Source organism: Myodes glareolus, chromosome 11, assembly GCF_982192425.1.
Source record: "Myodes glareolus chromosome 11, mMyoGla1.1, whole genome shotgun sequence".
In the NCBI taxonomy this organism is placed as follows: Eukaryota; Metazoa; Chordata; class Mammalia; order Rodentia; family Cricetidae; genus Myodes; species Myodes glareolus.
Genome location: NC_142036.1, coordinates 20,830,421 through 20,852,274, shown reverse-complemented (window position 1 = coordinate 20,852,274; position 21,854 = coordinate 20,830,421). Strand labels below are relative to the sequence as shown.

At 44.9% G+C, this 21,854-nt stretch overlaps 1 non-coding gene across 1 annotated transcript; it reads right to left on the bottom strand.

Annotated features, from left to right (window-relative positions):
* Nucleotides 1-14,204: 14,204 nt before the first annotated feature.
* On the bottom strand, nt 14,205-14,328 carry LOC125398640 (small nucleolar RNA SNORA3/SNORA45 family). The gene has a single exon (XR_007231502.2). It is a non-coding gene; the product is annotated as a small nucleolar RNA SNORA3/SNORA45 family (small nucleolar RNA).
* Nucleotides 14,329-21,854: the final 7,526 nt, after the last annotated feature.

The following is a 21,854-nucleotide window of genomic DNA, read 5'->3' as shown; positions in this document are numbered from 1 at the left end:
GTCCAGTAGTTCGCTGCTCCACAGCTCCCTGGTCGGGAGCCGTCTTGGCCACACTCACCCCAGACAATGTCTGAAAATGTAAACTAGACAAAGGTCTAACTGTCCAGCAAGCATGACTCCGTGATGACAACATTTGATTTTTAAATGGGAGCCGATTCCTGATGGTTGTGTTTCAGCCTGATCCCCGCTCGTCCTCCTGCCACCGTGATGCCTGTCACTCAGATTGCACAGGTTTCCGAGTCTTTTATCTGATTCGAGTGTGCCTGTGCCTAGGGAATAGGCTTGCACTCAAAATGTAAATAGGTGGCTTACTCTCCCTCTTAGAGCTATTACTATGTCGATAGATGTCTGGTTATGGTTGAGGGTCTGTCAGCATTTACATTAGCAGCCTTATTTTGCAAGGCTTAAAATGCCATTAAAATCTGTTCAACTTGGTTGTTCAAATGGCCAAATTATCCAAATTTATTTTAGAAACCTATTTGGGTCCTCATTCATTGGGGAACACACACACACAGAGACTTGCACACACTCACATACATACATGTACATGCACACACATGCATACATAAATACACACACTATTATGGTTTCTTGAGGTCAGAACTATCGGCAATGTTCCCAGGACCACATAGCTGGCAGCTCAGCCTGAACTCAGTGTCGCTGGTCAACTTGAGTGTTCACTACAAAAGTCATGTGCATTTATGGAGAGGCTGCCATTGCTGTAAGGAAGGGATGAGATTATATGAGGTCATTATCATTATAGTTCACACTTCTAGCTTTTTTTTTTAAAAAAAATATTTATTTATTTGCTCATTATGTATACAGTATTCTTTCTTCAGCCCAGAAGAGGGCACTAGGCCTCATTACAGATGGTTGTGAGCCACCATGTGGTTGCTGGGAATTGAACTCAGGACCTTTGGAAGAGTAGGCAATGCTCTTAACCTCTGAGCCATCTCTCCAGCCCCCACTTCTAGCTTTTTGAGGAGGATTGAAGAGAAGAGGAAAGATTTACAGAGTTCATGTGAGCAGGAGTTATGTGTATAATTAAATATTATCTAATTAAACCGCACTATAGCTTTCTGTGGTAGGTTTTGTGAATCCCTTCTCTCTCTCTCTCTCTCTCTCTCTCTCTCTCTCTCTCTCTCTCTCTCCCTCCCTCTCTCAGGCAGGGTTTCTTTGTAGCTTTGGAGTCTGTCCTGGAACTTACTCTATAGACCAGGCTTGCTTTGAACTCACAAAAATTCACCAATTTCTACCTCTTGAGTATTGGGATCAAAGGCATGCGCCACCACCGCCTGGCTTGAACCCATTCTTCTAATTGAGAAAATTGAAGTTCTGAAAATTAATAATAAATGGAATTATGTGGAAGACTAAGATTTAAGTCCATGTTCCAGTTCTAAAAATCTCTGGTGTATTCATGGGCTCAGGTGCCTGGGCAGTGTCCATGAGCTCTGGGCTGATTCACAGCATTGTATGAATTGGGCATGAGGGTCCATTCCTGTCATCCCATCATTCATGAGGAGGAGGCAGGAGGACCACAAGTTGAAAGTCGACATCAACATAAGGACTTTGGAGTTCCAGGCCAGCCTGGGTAGATAAGATCCTGTCTCAATTATAATAATAACAAGCAAAACCTAACAAACATACAAATAAAAATAATATTTTAGATACTCACAGATTGATAAATAAAAAGTATAAGAGATTTCACTGCTTGTGCAAGGTTTTTTTTTGGTGGGGGGAATGGGAGAACAAAACACTTGCCCCAAATGTCAGGCCAATGGTTAACTAGCCATCTCCCATCTCTCCTTCCCTACCTTCTTCTTGACTTTCCGTGAGTACACTGAGCATGTGATGTGGCCACCATGCTCAAGTGGCCGTGTAAATTTCTTCAGTTATTCGTAGTTACTAGTTTCTGCTCCAGGACGGTCACTCCCAAATGTTTGCTGATGATGAACTCAGGTCGTAAGAGGAGAGCTGAGCAAAAAGAGAGGGAAAAAAGAAGGCAAGAGGAAGAAGAGAGGGTGAAGGAGAGGAGAAAAGTGGACGAAAGAGAAGAAGAAGTGGAGAGGAGATGTGAGAGAGGAGGAAAGATGAGAGAGGGCGGGAGAAGGGAGAGAGACAGAGAAGGGGGAGATTGGAGAGAGGGGCAAAGAGAAGAAAGGGAGAGAGTGAAGGAGAGAGGACATGGCAGAGAGGGAGGTGGCAAAAGAAGAGGGCAGAGTGTATAACGGCCAAGACAAAGAAGAGAGAGCAGAGATGGAAAACAAGAAGAAAAGGAGAGGAAAGAGAGGAAGAGGAGGAGGGGTGAGGAAGAGACACAATACAGGACACACACACACACACATACACACATACACACACACACACAGAGGCAGAGAGAGAGAGAAACTTTTGTTGTCTTTTTAGAGAGAGAGAAAGAGAGAGTGAAACTTCTGTTGTCCTTTGAGAGAGAGAGAGAGAGAGAGAGAGAGAGAGAGAGAGAGAGAGAGGAAGAGAGAGAGGGAAGGGGAGGGAGGGAGAGAGAGAGAAAGAGTGAGTTCTGTGGTCCTTTTGCAACCTAGCCTCAGAGGGACACCTCACTTTCATGGTGTACTGGCTGTGAGAACTGAATCCCAGGATCCGACTCCTGCCCCCACGGGACCTGGGTGTTGCGCTGGGTTGAACAAGGTGCCTCATCCCTGTCTTGCTGGTTATCTACCACACATGCCTGGCTCCCAGTCCCTGTTTTTCCTCTACTCTCCAAGAGCCTCTGAGCACTTCACCGGCTCGGATGCCTTGCCAGTTTAGGCATGTCGCTTTCAGAGGGAGACGGACAGCATGGAAATCAGCTTTGCAGAGATCGAGTAGTTCCGTGGTTTTCCTAACAAGTGACACACCCGTGCTGAGATGAACGTTACCTGAGAACGGGGTCATTTGATTCTCAATCCAGCACTTGAAGGCACCCGAGCTTTCCATGGACGGCGATCTTCCTGTTAAGTACAATGCTACAGATTCAAAACTTACCTGTTTTGAATTGCTCCCTGACCATGACTTTTTGTGCTCTCTTCTAAAGAAGCTGAGTAGTTTTTTTTATATCATTTATAAATGAAGAAATACTTCTCCCACATTTGTGGCAACATCTCCCACATTTCTCCTTTCTGTCCCCACCACGCCTTCTGGAGCTGTCCTCACAGCCCCTCATACCCCACTCAGAGAGTCTCTCCTTCTTAGACAATTGCTAAGAGGTGGAATGTCCGCAGTGTCTGACAGGATGGTAAATGCTTGCGTGGATATAGGAGGGACTGGATGGAGCAGGCCTCCGTTTCTCTGAAATACACCCCTGCAGCCTCTCCAGGCCCTCACCCCCCACCCCACCCTGCACACACTATCTCACGCTCCATGCTCTGCCACCGTTGGTTTTGCTCTACACAGATCCTGCTGGGGACAACTCAGTGAACGGCCTGCTGGGTTACCTCATGCGGTGAGCACTTTCAGGCATGGACCTACCAAGCCTCCATGATGAGCGAGAACAGATGTGGTCTGTTCCCTCATGGGAAGGCAGACGGTAATTGAATAATCACACATGTGCAGTCACCCATCTTCTGGAAGCGACGAAGGGAAATTGCAGGGTGTTCTGAGAACATTAGTGTAGAGGGACCCACCCTAGTCTGGGGCTCAAGAGAGACACGTGTGAGCATGGAGGTGAATGGCAAAGGGGCAGAGGAAGAGAGAACCTTCCAGGCTGTGGGCACAGAGGGCAGAGTACTCAGAGGTCCCGAGGCAAGACGAGGGCGACCCTGTGTAGCTCAATGGTTAGTTAGCTTTTATCCCATCCCGTGTCCTTCAGTTTCTGCCCCGAGACTCTGGGCGTGGTCATGTGTCTTGTGTCCCCCTGGTAGGATGTAGTAGGTTCGGGATGAGCAAGATTTTGGAGATGCTTGTTCAAAGGTGTTTCCATGGATGGCAAATGCCTGGACCAGAGATTCCTCAGAGCTTTGGGTGGGAGCCTTGGAGCAACACCTACCCACTCACACCCCAAGGCAGGACCATGCCTTGGTGTATGGTGTATGCCATTGGGCACTGTGATGAGAGGGGTGACCTGGGCTGCAGGAGGGGTGCAGGGTCAAGCTGGTGCCTTGAACAGTGGTATAAGATGCAACTGGGGAGAGCAGAGGTCATACTGGGTTTTGAAGGTCACTGGAGAATTCTTTTAAAAAACTTTTATTTCTTCATTCATAATTTTGTCATATAAATATGTTATTTGCTGGGTGGTGGTGGTACATGCCTTTATTCCAAACACTCGGGAGGCAGAGGCAGGCAAATCTCTGTGAGTTTGAGGCCAGCCTGGTCTACAGAGCAAGTTCCAGGACAGGCTCCAAAGCTACAGAGAAACCCTGTCTCAAATATATACATACATATATGTATATATATATATATATACACACACACACACACACACACACACACATATATATATATATATCTATGCATTCATTCATTTATCTATCTATCTATCTATCTATCTATCTATCTATCTATCTATCTATCTATCTATCTATTGCTAAGAGCTCTTGCCATTTTTTGCAGAGGACCCGGAATTAGTTCCCAGTACTCACATGATAACTTACAACTGCCTTGGACTCTAGTTCCAGGAAATTCAGTGCTATCTTCTGGCCTGCATAGGAACCAAACAAGCACACAGTATTCATGCATACATGCAGGCAAACACTTATACACATAAGAATACATGCATTTATATATATATTATATAAAATAGGTATATACACACATGCATACAGCTACACACATGCATGCACTCACATGTATGTATACACACAAAGACATACTTGCACATCCACACACATACTCAAACACATGCACACACTTGCACATGCACATACATATAAACACATGCACCCACTTGCACACTCACACACACTTGCACATGCACACACACATACACACTCACATTACCTCCTATTGTCTTCTCTTATACCCCCCATTTCCCTCCCACTTTTTTTTCCAAGAAGTTCCCCTTAAAGCCTCTGTCCCTTTTAGTTTGTTTCCGCCTGAGGCATTCAGTTAGGTCATTCGCAGGTGAGAGGCTGGGGTTATTACTTAAGCAAGGGCAACTTCCCAGAGGCCACACTACTGAAGAATGTGACTTTCCTGCTCTCAGCAACCTTTAACTGCCTTTAGCTCTGTGGAGGGGTGAAGCCTCATGAGGCCCTCCTCTGTCCATGGTGGCCTTGGTTGATCCTGTCTTGTGCCATGAGCTAGGGAAGGCAGCAGACATCAAAGAGGAGAATTTTGTAGAAATCCTCACTTTTGCCCAAGTCATTAAGCCAGAACCACCTATAGTGGTGAGCATCACACACTCCATGCCTGTCCCTCTAGCGTCCCCAGAACTGGTTTTCAACAGTCCTCAGAGTGCATCTCTGTGATGTCCCATAGCAGGAGTGTTGGCATTTATTACCTTCTTTGCAGCCACCTTTTGTTTTTGTTTTTGTTTTTTTAACAAGGATGTGTCACCTGACATTGTCTCAGGTCTACCTCTTCCCTAGACTGGGACTCTCCGAGGCCAACGTCTGCACTTCTAGCTTCTCTGTAACCTGTACTCGCAACCCACTGTGCTATGTGGACAGTATGTGTCTAGGGACGGAGAAGGTTTAGCTCACCTTTCTTGAGCAGATGATGCTATGGTGCCCTGTACAGCCACACATGATGCTCAGAGCCCTCATCTGGAACACAGGGAGATGAGGGCAGCTGCCTCTCTGGACTGTTATGTGGACTGTTATGTTATGTGTGACAGCCAGGAGTCACTCAGACATACTAACTAATACAAATGTACATCATAATTTTCTTAACTGTCGGGTCATCACTCTGAGTTTATTTAGACTGGGGACATCCTCTCATTCATTCAGGAATTCAGTGAATGTATGATGTGTGTAATACATCTCAGATGTTTTGGTACAAGGGAACCTTGATAATAGAGAGAACATGTTTGCCCTCAAGGACCCTGACTATCAGGGAATAGACACATATGTTCAGGGAGAGTCTCCTTTTGACACAACTAAGCTTGACAATAACATTCCTCTGAACTGGGTCCCCAGGTATTCCAGGGACTACCTGGAATTTTGGGCTTTGGAAGCCATTTGCTAGAAGGTTGTCATTAGTTTCAGGATCACTGGCCTGACCAATAACCTGGGGCCACTACAAGTGTCAAGTCTCAGCAAAGAGACCTGAATTAGAATATGCGGTTTAGTCTGTTTAGAAGCTGCTAGCCCCACGCCTCTCCAATTTCCTGTCGCTCCAATCTCTGGTTCAAGAACTGAGTCTCTTTGTATTAACTCTTCCCTGGCATTTGCCCTGCTTTCCTCCCTCCTTCCCTTCCCTTCTCATTCCTTCCTTTCTTTCCCTCTCTCTTTCCCTCCCTCCTCCCTTCCTCATCTCTTCCTTTCTTCTTTCCTTCCTGTTTTCATTTAGACTCTTATGAAGGAGCCCAAGATGACACAATACAAACGTGGCCTCTGGGTCACATGACTGCATCGAGTGTCCCTATGTGTCCACATGTCCATGTAGTCATCACTTCTCTTGTGGCTGTGACCAAACAATCACCAAGAAACAACCTGTAGAAGTGCTCATTTTGGCTCACAGTCTGAGGGGATATGGTCTGTTCTGGAGAAGGAGGCATGACAGTAGGGGCTCCACAGAGACAAGGATGTGCCGCTCACTTCCTCATTCCCCAGGGAAACAGGAAACGGAGATTAAGGAGGAAGTGCCGCTGGGTTGTAAATCTCAAGGCCCAACTGCAGTGACTCACTTCCTCTATCAGGTAGGGCTTAATCTCTTAAAGGGGCCACACCTTCTAAACCAGTGCTACCAGCTGTTTAGTGGCCAAGTGTTCAGACGCTTGAGCCTGCCGCAGACATTTCATATTCAAGCCACAAGAAGTGTCACCTCAATGACCCTTTGTCTTTGTCCCCCAAGCCCCATTTACTGAGCATTGTAATGAGGAAATTTCCTTCAGAAGACCAGTGTGGGAGAACAGGAGAGGACTTGGCTTAGCCCGGACAGCTCAGAGTGGCTTAAGAGGTGTTAATCTTTTCTTGTTCCGTTCTGCTAACCACCTAGCTTCTCACACAGGGCTCAGAAGCTTGTACAAGGTAGAGCACATGGAAAGAGTTCAAAGGTTACTAAAGAAATCAAAAAGAGCGAACGAGTAAATGATGCACTGATTAAGACCGCCAGACTTGGTGAAGCAGCCGGGAAGGGAGACAGTCACACCAAAGGTGTCTTGACAGCTCAAGCGGCAGGGAAGAAGGTAGAGTCTCAAAGAAACTGTGACAGGACAGGATATCTGAGCCTAGGGGCTGTCATGAGTCCTTGAGGGCACATGGGCTGTGAAGTGCTGGGAACATCCAGCAGCCTTTCAGATTGGTGGAATGATGTCAAGAAACAGAGTACCTTCCAAGCTGAGGACTGGCATCCTTTGGGTGGGTGGCAGTGTGAGGTGGAGGCAGATAGGAGCAGGGCCATCTTGGGAGATATGACCCCCTTAGCAGCAGAAGCAGGAAACCTTAACTTGGTCCCTCTGAGGAAGGGTACCTTGCTGCCTTCCTATAGCAGGGTACCCTGTAACCATTTTGCCTGCCTCCATCAGGAGTTCAAAAAATTGAAAAATATCTTATTGCACCTATGAAGTCTAACGAGCCTCCTCGATTGCATATAATTTGATATAATTCTTTCGGCTTGTATAAGCTGCATTAACGATAGAGACGTCATGCGATAAATCACTAGTGTCAGGCTGTATCACAAATATTCTTATAAATCCTGAGTCAGACACGATGTGCCTGTTTTCACAGTGCACAGTGTCCCACCATTAGTGAGATGCTAATGTATCCACAAAGGGTATTGGAGCTGACTGGTCACACAGGGGTGATTCTGGTCTTAGTCCTGTCTAGAGAGTCTCAGCTTTGTCCTGTGACAAGAGAGTCACAAGAATGGCAGAACCTTGCCTGGTCCTGCCTCAAAGAAACAAATTGGAGTAGAAAGTAAACCTGTAAAGCTGGGTTTGATGGCTGGCACACACCTGTAATCCTAGCATTTGGGAGGCGGAAGCAGGAAGATTGCCGTGAGTTCAAAGGACAGCCTGGGTTCTACAGGAAGTGCCAAGCCAACCTGAGCTGTAGAGTGAGACTTTGCCTCAGAAAACCAATGGGGAGGAAGTCAGAAAGTGTGTCTGTAGACTGCGTAGACATGGGACTGGGGTGACGAATTGGTGAGTGGAACTCCTGCCTTGCTTGTACAAGGACCTGAGTTTGGTCCTCAGCACCCATGAGAAAAACAGAACCCAACAAAACAAATGGGCATGGTGGCAGGGGCCTGGTCAGGTATAGAGAACTTGTACCCATGCCTTTCTGAAGCTGGAGCTGGACCTTCCGGCCACTGAGTTGCCCCGTCTCATCACAGGTGGACAGGCTTCAGAGAATGTTGGAGTTGAGGGGGTGGACATTTGTGGGACTGCCTTAGAAAAGTCCTCCTGGGATTGGAACATAGGATACATTCCAGCAGGGGTGGCCTGTCATTGAGCACGGTGTCTTCAGATCCCCCTGAACAACGGGCAGTCGATCATTGGGTCTGCTCCGCAGTTCTCTTGACCACACCGTCCGTGCAGGGTGATGAGAGGTTGTGATCTATAATACATTAATAGTCTCAGTTTATGCACGGTCTCCACGCTAACGGAAACCCTACTTACATTTCCTCCTCCCGAGAATTAATCTTGAATTGTGCTAGTTTTGAATTACTTGAGGCCTTCGGGAATAGGCCTATATCCCTCGCAAGAAAATTAATCACCCTGTAAATGACTTAACCTGCCTCTCTGGGCTTCTCAGCGTAGATTGAAAATGGGATGCAAAGTGTGCGCCTCAGACTAGCCTCCACAACACTTGGACTCTCTCCCTCCCAGAGTCTCTTCCAAGCTACCCACTCCCCCCGCCCCCAAACCAACTCCCAGCTCTCCAATCCTCTCTTCCTCCTGCCTCTCGTTCCAAACTCTCTCTGAGGCTCTCCATCAAACGCCAGGTCTGGGAGCTCGCGAAGTTGAATTCCTACAGCAAATGCCCTTGACAAATTCTAGGAAGGGTGCCCGCGTTCTATCACTACTTTCTCTCAAGTTCGAGGCAACACAGAATACTGTGGGGACACAGCCCTTTCCTGTTGCAGGGAACACTGTATAGCCGCCTTCTAGAACAAACTCTTTAAGGACGTTTATACAACTTTTCAACTGTGCTCTATCTTTGCCCTCCAGCTGTTTGAGGACCCCTGACTGTGATTTCCAGTCTGAGCTCCGTCTCCCCCACCTCCCCACAGCCATCAGAACATGGAATCCCTAATCTCCTCGTGTCTTGATGTTTTCTTGTTCAAGGAAAGCATTTTATTACAGAAAAGGCCACCATACATGGTGTTTGTTGTTGTTGTTGTTATTACCAGAAAGACATTGCCGGAAACCTCTAGTGGAGGATGGTATCCAGTCCTTCATCTTCAGGGGAGGATGCTGAGAGCCAGCGGGGCAGTCAGGGCCCCTGGGTGAGCGAGGATGGAAGTCAGGCAGGAAGCTCCTCTCAGCTCTTCGGCTCACCCAGGGTTGTCACATTATCTGGCAACGACCTGAACTTCTTAGCCAGGTCCCAGGGGGAAAAGACTAGGGGAGTTTTTCAAAACTCTGTATAGCTACCATAATGAACTGAGTCCCTGCAGGTGACTTAAACAGCAGGCTTGCTAACAACCCTCAGAGACTTCCAGACAGGGCATGTCCTTAGACAGAAAATCAGCTCACTCTGCCTAGCCTGCCACAGGCCCAGCTCAGTCACACAGCAGGCCCGGGAGTGTCTTTCAGTCTGTTCAACCTCACAGGATAGGAGTGGACAGCTCATTCTAACCCAGAAAAAGAGAAAGTTCAAAATTGAAAATTTAATTTCTACCCAGCTTATTACTTTTTCCTCCATCATAAAGTTACAACAACAAAACCAAAACCCAAAACAAAACAAAACAAAAAAACCAAAAACCAGTCAAACCCTCAACAGGGAGGAGCCCTCTGTGTTTCTCCACAGTCCTGAGACTGGAGGTGGAAGGCTAAGGTGTAGGCACGATTGGTTTCTTCGAGATGTCCTCCTCTTGTGTTTTCCTCTCTCATCCTCTGGTGTATCTGTGCCTCCAAATTCTCTCATAAAGAGGCCAAGCTGTGACTCAGAGCCTACCCTAGTGGCATCCTAACTGAATCACCTTGCAGAGGAATTTTTAGGCTCATAATCTAAGGGACTGGGAATCAGATCCTGAATGTAGGGACCTGAGGGAATAGAACTCAACCTGCAATAGCCTACCCTCTGCTCCTCCATTACGGCTTTCCTGCCTACAAAATACACTTACCTCTCTCAATAACCCTTGAAGTCTAAACCTATTCCAGTTCGACTCCAAGTCTGAAGTCTAGTTCAAACATCAAAAAAACACCGAAATCAGAGGTGGCTGGGATTGACTTTGAAATACCAGGCTTCTTCCGCTGCCGTTTGGGAAATCCAACATGAGAGGGGCTTGTCAAACACAGCAGTGACAGGGACAGGCCAATCAGTCCACAGTCACCAGGTAGAGTGTACAGAAGAAATGGGTCACAGACTCCCAGAGACACCCAGATCCCAGTAGGGAGAGCTCTACTACCTTCTTTCTTCATAGATCACCTGGGTCACACGGAGACACCAGTGTGATGGTGTCTGGCCATTCTCCAGCATCCTCCGCACAGGTGGATACCACCCTCTGTGACCTTGATACCCATTTATCAGTCCACTGGCTTAATTCTCATCATGTCCCTAAGCATGACTGTTGTCTTCACTCAGAAGGAGGACGACAGGAAGACACAAGAGCAGTCAAGCTCCTGGACCAGGGACACAGGACTTGGTAAAGGTGTGCCCCCAAGGCTCTTGACCATCCTACAACTTTACCACCCCAGATGAGGGCTTTGATGTCTAGAGCTCACACCTCTGACCTGGGATGCCAGGATGTTTGTTTTCCAACCCTTAGAAGGACTTAGATGGCAGAGGCATAAGCCTTTCCTTGTCCCTGCTGCTAGGACCATGGCCGGCACAGGGCACACACAATGCACCTCTGCTGTTGAGGGGTGCATGGGGAAGACTGCGAGCTACTCCCTAAAGACAAACCAATCAAAATTGCAATCTCTCTAGAGACCCCCAATGGGCAGACTCCTTCAGCCCCTGCTCTGCATCACAGAGCCTGTGGAAACTACTGTCTGTCTTAAATAATCCTTCTTTGTTTTGTATTGCAGGAAGTGTCTCAATGGAGCTGGTGATTAAGGTTCCCCTGAGCGGACTTCTTAAAAAGGAGCACAGGCCTTGAAAAGCTCAGTGTGCCCTTTATGGAATGTCCAGTGCCCCACCGCCATGCTGATTCTCAGTCCTAAAATAAATGATTTCCCTCACACAATCATGAATGCCCATTTTCTTGGAGTGCCTACTAATCTCCTTTGCACATGTTGGCATGCTGTGGCTGCAAGACCCCAGGTTCTAATCATGGAAATTCCAGGTTTGTTTGTTTTTTCAAACTTCTCCTGCTGGGTTCAAGAAGTAGAAGTGGAAATCAGTCTACAGAGATGTGGCCTCCCCACCTAGTAAATCTAGCCATTTCTTTGCTTGCTACAGCATTGGGGTATGTGTGTGTAACACAGAGCAAGGCCATGCTTGCACCCATACCCGGAACATGTGCACCTCACGCTTCCCTCAGCACTCGGGTCAGGAAGCGAGTCTCTGCTTTGCATTCTGAAGGCCCAGGCCTGTCCGTTTCTCAGGACATCATGTGTCTTGACACCTGCCAGGTTCAATGTGAATGGATTACTTTATATAAAGGCTTTTAAAAAGTGAGATACGTAGCACTCCCTTCCTGTGGATAAGCAAGCCTGACACTGCCTATAACTTGTTTTATGATTCTCTGAATAGGAACCTATTGACAGAATATTCAATAAATGGAAATCTTATGACCGCTTTCACTTACCTCAGGTCCTGGAGCAAACAGGAAGTATCGATCACCCTGTTACTGCTCTTGTTTCTGCGAGGCCACATGGAAAACGGAGACACTGATTTTCAGCTGTATTTGCTAATAGATTGTGGCAGAATTTATGTCCAACGAGTCGCCAGTAAGAGCTTGTGAGTGGCAAGATCACCTCTGTCAATTCGCTCCTTCTCACCGCTGTAAAAGCCTTGTGCCAGCGAATGACCAGAGGGTTTTAAAACACTCATTAGCCATAAGTCATTGCACAGAGTGTCCCTAAATGGGATTAGACCATCGTCACAGCCTGCTGACAATGACTGCCCCTTCTCTGCCTACCTAGGTGCAAATTCAAGCGAAAGCTACATCTCCACAGCTAGGGAGAGGTGGGTATTCTTTGAGCCACCTCCCACGTTCCAGGTCTGATGTGTTATGCAAAGCCCCTTTGTGTGGGATGTTGGCTTTGTCTCTTTGTCAGAAGGTTTGCCTGGGAAGCAGAAGTCAGTGAGGAGGTGATGATTTTGTAGGTCACTCTGTGAGCCCTAGATACGAGGAGGCCAGACACAATGCACTGGGTGACTTTGAGGTGCAAACTTCCGAGTCTGGTCTAAATGTGGAGGCGGGGGTGGGGGGGAGTTGAGTGGGTAGCGCACAGTCTCTCTGAAGGCAATGCTAGTGTTGACTCTCTCTATCTCTATCTTTGGCCTTTCTCCTGGTCCCCCATCCATTCTCTTCCTGCACACAAGTGTCTCTGAGGAATGTTTTATGCTCCAAGCTGAGAGTCAGGCAGGGGACACTAGAATGGGTCAGACTTTATGCCGGTCTGGAGACTTTGCTCCTGTGGGAGTCTGGACTGTCCTCATCTTACAAAGATCTGTGAGCAGACCAGCACGGTTTGTGGGCAGGGGGTGGCGCATGGCCAGTGGCTGCAAACTCAAGAGGGAGCGCTAAGAAAGACCTGGGGTATCCTGGAGGAGCCCGGGGGAAATAAAGTGGAGGGTGAGTTGTCACATAAGACAGTCAGTAGCCGAACAACGCACTATGGGGTGCCCTATGTCCCGGGGCTCACAAAGTGACTCCTTTATGAGGCATCTGGGAGATGCCACACTATTGAAAAGGTTGATGGTCAGCAACTGAAAAAACTGGGACCAGCAAGAATCCTGGAGAGGGTGCTGCACACGGGTAATAGGAGAGAAACAGCGGCATCCATCCTTGACATGAACACTGGGCCCTGAACAGTGCAATAGTGTATGCATGTCCAATGTATGTCCAGTGCACTGGGCATCATATGTGACACAGAGATGACTGGATGTCCCTGGACCCCTACAACTCAAATGAAAACATTGTACCATTCCCCATGAGCACCTGCTGGGTGCCTGGAACCAACCCTAGGGACAGTGAGGATGAGGAACTGCCTTTCTGGTGAGAGCTGGCTTTTATTATGTGCTCTATGGGCATGAACACACACACACACACACACACACACACACACACGATCATTATCTTCTTTTTCCAGTGTATGATGTATTCATAACAATTCACTTTTACCATTAAGTATTTTGGGTACAAAATGTCTTTTAAAATCATCTACCCATGTAATTTCAGGCACATGATTTATCCTTACTACTAAACATTTTTTTTCCTTAAAATGTCAGCATTTATTGAACTTCCCTGAGTGGCTTCAAGCCACCAGGACACAGGTACCTCCAACACCCCTTCTTCTTCTCTTCAGCTCTTCTGCAGAAGAATTTGGCCTTCGTGATGACAGGCTCCAGTCCTGATGTTTGCAGCGGAGACCCCTGTCTGCTCACTGACCAGTGCACAGTTTATCCAGGCTGGCAGTTGGGCAGGAGCTCTGGTTCCTCGTTAAGTGGTATGCAGACCGCTCTCCCAGAGTCAGTTGGGGGACTGGGAAGGGAAGGCAGCCATTTTTAGAGCCTCCCTCCATGCAAGTGGATCTCTGTGGTTGCCTATTCCTAGTCCAGGGTGAATGTCCACCCTTGGAAACTGACAGAGCAGACACTTGATACAAAATTTTAACTGAATCTGAAGTCCCTGAAGAAGTCAGGCTGCTGCTCACTAGAATCTCCCTTTTAAGGCATTCCCTAAAGAAATAGCAAAAATATGCCATCCTCTAATGACTGAACAAAAGACAACCTAACTTAGAATCTGATGCATGTCACTGCCCTGGTGACTGACTGTCAACAAGTTCACAGTCAATAAGGTCAACAGTTACCCTTCAAGGACTCTGGCCCACCAAGGCCACAGCCAGTACCTGAGTGTGACTTGACCCTCGAAGCTCGATGTTTTACCATTCCCGTTTGTTGTTTTATAGTTTCTTTCTTTTTTTACTTATTTATTTTTTTAAAATACGGTTTTGCTGTGTAGCCTTGGTTGTTCCAGAACTCAATCTGTAGACCAGGCTAGCCTCAGATTCAAGAGATCTGCCTGCCTCTGCCTCCCGAGTGCCAGGATTAAGGATATGAGACACCACAGACACTCACCACATACTGAGTCCCATTTGCCATTGTTAAAGTTTTATTCTGCTATGCACTTGTGTCTTTGTTTGTGTCCACAGAGGCCAGAAAAGTCAGATCTCCCTTTGCACTGGAGCTCCAGGCAGTGAGAGCTGCTCAGTGTGGAAGCTGGGGTCTGAGTTCCAGTTGTTCGTCACAGCAACCAAAGCCATCTCTACAGCCCCCATTTCCATCTGTTTAAACTACATATTTTATTATGGTAAACATTTCTATAAACTTGTTTTTAATTGAATATTACATGTTACATAGTAATTACATCTTTAGAAGTGAAAAGATCAACAAAAATCAATGAATATTTGGTTCTCTTCCTTCTGGAAGTTGATTAAATAATTTATTAATTATTAATAATTTATTTATTTGTTTGTTTGTTTATTTATTCATTTATAGGTTTTTAAAGACAGGGTTTCTTTGTGAAACCACTCTGGCTATCCTGGAACTAGCTATGAAGACCAGGTTGGCTCGAACTCACAGACATCCTCCTGCCTCTGCCTCCCAAGTGAGAGATTAAAGACTTATGCCACCGTGTCTGGCTCAGTTGATTCTATTCTTGATTAATGAACATTTTTTCTGACTTCTGAGCTGTACCTGTGGGCTCTTCGGGGGAGGCTTTACCCAGGAACCTGAGTGATGTGGACCTCCCAGTACTGGTGACCAATAGCTTCCTTGCTCTGAAATAGTCATGGATAGAATTCAAATCCTTAATTAATTTTAACTTAGTTCCTAATTTAATTTTAATTGTTTAAAACTATTAATAAAGAATGGAATTAACTTACTTGGTCACTTACACATGCATTTTACTTCAAGGTATTTATTTATGAATGTTGCCTCTAGTGTATGTGCATGTGTGCGTATGTGTTTTAATCTGTTGGATATCTTTAAGTCTTTGAGCCATTAATGTTCCTCACTGATTTGCATGCAAACCGGTCCTTTGTGTGGTGTTTTAATTTTACCAATGGTGGTATTTGATGAGAAAGTTTTAAGACTTTATCTAGACAGATACAGTGAGGATTTCTGTGAAGTGTTTTTGCCATTGTTAGTTTGGGGTGCTGTAACAAAATGGAGGAACAACTAGAGACCTTTCTTCACAGTTCAGGAGACTAAGAAGTCTGTAGTCAAGGCAGCAGCGGGTGCGACATCTTTCTGAGTAACAGCTTCCACTCACTGCCTCTGTCATCCTGAACTCCAAGGATGCAAGGTTGGAGGCACCCTCTGGACACGGTTCCCATCAGTAGGAGAGCTCCTAGTCTTTCAGGGAGCTTGACTCAGAACAAAGAAAAATCCGTGGATCCAGTGCTGAAAGGAATTTCAGGATTAGCCAATATAATGAAACAGGGTTGGAAAGTTTATTAACAATATTGTGAACAAAAGGCACATGAGAGGAGAGGCAGTGCAGGTGGGAGGATGTGGCATGCCAGCTCCTTTCTCATGTCCCCTCAAGCTTGCTTGTCTTTCTCTCCTGCCTCAGAACCCCTCAGGAAGACTCCTCTGAAGGCTTCATTTCCCATATCATCTGCTTGCGGTCAGTCACCTATGAATCTTGTTGGGACACCATCTCTCAGACCACTGCAATTCCACCCCATTGCCATTTTCCAGCTTTCTGTATACTCTTATAAACTCTGATTTAGATTTGACCTACCCAAGTTGAATATAGCCTTTCTTTTTATAATCTGTTGCTTTTCAACTTCATCGACATGACCGTTAGACTCTGGAGGTTTGGAATGTGACAATTATTTCCTTCTTTCTCCATTTTTACAGGGTTGAGAATCAGACTCAGGGCCTGGCCCACACTAGACAAAAGTTCTTTCCACCTCTGGGTTGCACCTCAACCTAAGTACACAGGCGAGTCTGTTTAGCATGAAGCACTGTCATGCTCCTTGAGTGGTTATTAAAGTGGTGTATCCTAATCCATCACATGTAATACACAGCATTTTCCTTTTACCTTCCAAAAGGACTTAGTATTTATTTAGGTAGGTGTCTGGGTGTGGGTATGAGCACACAAATGCAGTGTTCAAGGAGGCCAGAAGAGTGTGTCAACTGGAATTACAGGTGGCTGTGAGCGTCCCATCATGGATGCTGGGAATTGAAGTCTGTTCTCTTGAAGAATAGCAAGTACTTTTAAGCACTGAACTATCTTTCCAGCCCCCTTCCTATAATCATTATCAACATCATCACTATCATCATCATCACCATCATCACCATCATCATCATCAGCAGCAGCAGCATCACCATCATCACCATCATCAGCAGCAGCAGCAGCAGCATCACCATCATCACCATCATCATCAACATCAGCAGCAGCATCACCATCATCATCAGCATCAGCAGCAGCATCACCATCATCACCATCATCATCATCAGCAGCAGCAGCAGCATCACCATCATCACCATCATCACCATCAGCAGCAGCAGCAGCATCACCATCATCACCATCAGCAGCAGCAGCATCACCATCATCACCATCATCATCAGCAGCAGCAGCAGCAGCATCACCATCATCACCATCATCACCATCAGCAGCAGCAGCAGCAGCATCACCATCATCACCATCAGCAGCAGCAGCAGCAGCAGCAGCAGCAGCAGCAGCAGCAGCATCACCATCATCACCATCATCGTCAACATCATCAAGAACAGCAACAGTGGTTTTTCACTTAACTTCAGCTACCTGATCCAAATTAAAAAGAAAAAGACATTTCAGCTGAAATTGTGCTCGTTGTAAATATTAACTAAGCAAAAGGGACTGGTTGTCTTTTCCATGCTAAAGTATGACTTGGAGGTTTTAAATAGACAATGGTCTAGCATTGAGTATGAACGAAAAAGGTGAGTGGGGACCCATGGGATATGCACATGTACTCACAGAATGCTCCATGCTGACAGGGAATACTAAAGAAGTTTTCATTTGTGTAGCCTATTAGAAAACCGGTATTTTTGTGTTCTGATAGAAAAGATAAGCACTTTTCTATTTTTTGGATGTTGTATTTGTTTGTGTTCTTCCGGATGTGACCTCTGCTAACTTGGCTCTGGGCATCCAACTCCATCCTGAGTGTTTGTTCTCTACCTGGTTAGTTTATTGAATTGGCTTAAAGCTATGCGGATTTTTCCATCGGTCCACTCCCTATGATGTAACAGAGCTGTTACCTAATGATTTATGAAATGAGTGGTTATAAATAACTAATGAGCACCCCTTTCTCCTTTATGTTTTGTGTAATTGATGTTTATTATTCCTGGCTCCCAGCATTGTCTGGATGTGCAAGACAATGCCAAGACCTAGTGTCCACTCTCTCATTCTGACTTAAATGAGAATGTGTGTGGGTTCTGGCAGTCCAAGGATGCTCACTGCTGCTGGAGAACCCATCTTTAGATTAGGAAGGGAGTGTCCTGCTAGTCTTCAAACGCATCAGAACATATATGCTTCAAGGAATGGCTGTTGAATGTATGGAATTTTCTCTGAATATGGTCTCATTTATGCACATTTTAAAATTAGTATCTTATTGTGATGTGATAGAATCAAAGTAATAGATTTTTAAAAAATATTAAGCATCCTGGACTTCTGCAAAATACCCTGGATTCTTTTCTTGTGTTTAAATTCATTTGATTTAGGCTACCAACTGTTTCTTCACAAATAAATTGCATATGTAATTAATTACAATTATAATTATAGTTAATTTTATGAAATAATATAATAGGAAACAACAAAATATAATAAAATTGAATAAATAAAATAATTGCATATGTAGCAGTTTTTGAGTCATGCGATGGCTAATCTTGGTTGTCACCGTGACACAACCTCAGTTGAGGAGTAACCTCCATCAGGTTGATCTGCAGAGGATTGTCTGGATTACAAACTGGTGTAGGAGGGCCCAGCCCTCTGTGAGAAGTACCATCAATAGGCAGGTGGACCTGCGCCGTGCAGAAACACTAGCTACACAAGTTTCAGTCGAAGAGCCAGCAAGCAACAATCCTCCATGGCCTCTACTTCAGCTCCTGCTTGGGTTCTTGTCCTGACTTCCCTCAGTGAAGGAGTGCAACATGCAAGAGTAAGATGAAATATGCCCCCTCCCCAACTTGGTTTTGTTCATGGTGTTTTATCGCAACAAGGGAAATCAAGCTTGGACACATCATCTAGTGTGGGCTTTGATGTGGGTGCAGTATGTGTGCATGGAGGACCTTTTCATGACTTTCCATGCTCCGTGTAGCGTCACAGACATTAATAGCAAGTGCACCCTTATGGAATCAGCACAATAATTTGTCATAATATTCTTTGGGAGATGTGTGTATTGACAATTCTTTTTCCGTATTTCCCAGAGGTACTGGCTTGCTAAAGTTTCCTAATCCTTACATTCATTCATTTTGGTATTTTAATTTCCCAGAAAATCATAGAACTCATTACATTTTCCGATGATTTCTTGTAAGGCCATGCATCTCTAATTTTCTAATGTTTAAGTCTCTTCTGATACTATCTCTAATTTCTCACATTCAATCCTGCATATTTATTCATTTGTTTGTTTCTTAATTTGGATTTAATAATGGTTTGTCTATTTTATTGTGTCTTCCTAAATACCAGTTCTCATGTTTATTTATTAATGCTATTATGTGTGGTTGTAATTAATTAATCTTAAAATTTATTGCATTTCTTGCTTAGCTTCCTTTGTCCTTAGATTTATTTTGCTTTCCTTGAAATGGTTTATTATTTTTAAATTGCATCTTTTATTTCAATATGTTTTAATTTTTATGTATTTTCTATCCCTACTGAATTGATTTAGGCTTGACTCTATAGATTTAATACTTGTGACCTATATTCACCAATATTTGTCTTTAAATTATTGTTTCTTTGTCATAAATAATTTATTTTGATTAAGTACTCATTGTGAGTGTACCTACAAACTACGTTTGCCACAAGGAGTATTATGGTAGTATACATTTTTACATTTCAGAATGTCTTTCTTTTCCCTTCTGTATGACCGCTTGGCTGGGTATAAAATTCTTGAGCCAATCCTTTAACTTCTCACATGCAGTAGGTTCTCCCTCACTCTAGAGACAACAAACTTTGAAGTTTCATAACAGTCATGATTTTGCTTCCTCTTGTAAATAACTGTTCTCTCCCAAAATGACAGAAAAATTTCCCTCAGAGAGTAAAGACTGTTTAATAGTCAATTTCTTTAGAAAATGGGGATTTTAGTTGTGTCTACTTGGTTGGAATAACTTGGCTCCTGTTGAGGAACACACTCAATGTTTCCAGCTCTGTTTCTTTTCTATGTGTTTGACCAGCTATTCTCTTTTGTCCCTGGCCATACCCGATGACCTGCACTGGGGACATTGCTCTCATTCACACCTTCAGCTTTCCTCAAGTGATTTACATCTTATGCTATTTCATCCATCTCTAAGCCAGAGATCAAGTAACTGTTTATTTCTGTAAAAACTAAATAAATATATAACTGGAGGTTTCTCTCTCACCTACCAGTTTCTGAATAATCACTCTGAGGCTTAATATTAATTATAAATTGTTTGGCCTATTAGCTCAGGCTTATTATTAATTAGCTCTTACAACTTAAATGAACTTATTTCTATTATTCTATATTTTACTACAAGGCTTGTGGTTTATTACCTCACAATTTGCTTCTTTAGTTGCTGCTGGCTTCTCCCAGATTCCACCTTCTTTCTCCCTGTCTCTATACTTGAATTTCCCACCTGGCTCTATTCTGCCTGGCTTTTGGAGAAATCAACTTCTTTATTAACCAATGATAAAAAGACATATTCACAGCATACAGAAGGGCATCCTACATCATTAAAAAGTATGCTTAGTTCTAACACCCAGAAAATCTATGCTGTTACTTGCTAACTCTCTCTTAGGGAGTAATGCAAATGGCCATCAACATGCAAAAGCAATTGTGCAGTTTCGTTCTGATAAAGTATTATTGACACAAACAAACAGTGGGACAAACAGCCTATAGGCTGCAATTTGTTCACTTCTTCCACAGCTCCTGGGATGCTTTCTTTGTGTTGTTGTTTGCTAACAATCTTCTACAATGCAGGTATTTTCTTTGGTTCTCTCTGACATGAGTGAGGGTGCACACTTAGGCTGCCTAAGTCCTGATCTCCACACTTCCATTTATTGGTCTTTTGAGTTGTGAAAGATGTCTAACTTCTCAGCTCTTATAAAAAGGCATGCTGGTCACAAGGACTGATGGAGCTAATGAGGATAAGTATGTAGCCCAATGTCTGGGACATTGTAAGTCCCTAGCAAGTGTTAGCTATTATTCATTTGCTCCTAATTTCTTTCAGGATCCATTTAAGATCACTTGAACCAGCTAGGTTAAAACCAATTTCATTACAAATCACTCATGTCTTACCATTTCTCATGTATTTGTATCATTATGTAATGGTACTATAAAATATTTGAATTGTATAATTTCTCCTGTAATTTTCCCTGTAATAAATCCCTTTTTGGGGCATGTTTCTCATTTTCACGTTTGAAACTCTATTTCCCTATTTTAGCCTTCTCTTTATTTTTTTTGGGGGGGGTCTTTCACATCGTTCTCCCAATCCCACCCATCTCTCTGCCCCCAGTAAAACAAAAAATAAAATTTAAGAGGAAAAAGAAGGAAGAAGGGTAAAATCTCATTCTGGAAGCTGCAGTGTGACACAGTAAACCACACAGTAAACTACTTTGTCCATGCACTTTTTACATGCAGGCATTTATCCCAAAGAATCATTGTTTGGTTTGAAGCCCTGGTCTCTGCTATGCCATCAATGCTGGGCTCTCTCTGGAACTCTTGCTGGACATCCCGTTGCTCCCCTGTGTTGTAGATTGTCTGCAGCCCTGGGTCCACAGGACCACTGCAGCCCCCTCTCCTCCCAGTGCTGCAGCAGATTACAGACGGGGTGGATGCTGGGATGGGTCAATTTGTAATCCTGATTCTGGGTCTGGGTAGCTGCAGGTAGCTGGTCAACCTGCCAGCTCTCCCTTGTCCTCCCCAGCAAGGTGAGCTCTCCTCATTGCTCTGGATAGTCCACTCCTTGCAGTAATGAGCTGGGGGTGGGGGTTTCTCCTTTTCTCACGTCCTCAGGGTTGGCTCTCTCACATCCACACCCTCAGGAACTGTGGTGCCCAGGCATGGCGTAGGGGCCACTCTCCTGAGTGCTGCAGCTGATGGGGGCAGGGACAGCACCGATGAGTAATGGAGACAGCTATTCCATACTCACAACATCAGGACTAGCCCACCCACAGCTCCACCAACAAAGTCAGCTCTGCTGTACTGCCCAAGTGAGGTGCAGGGTCCACGTTGCCAA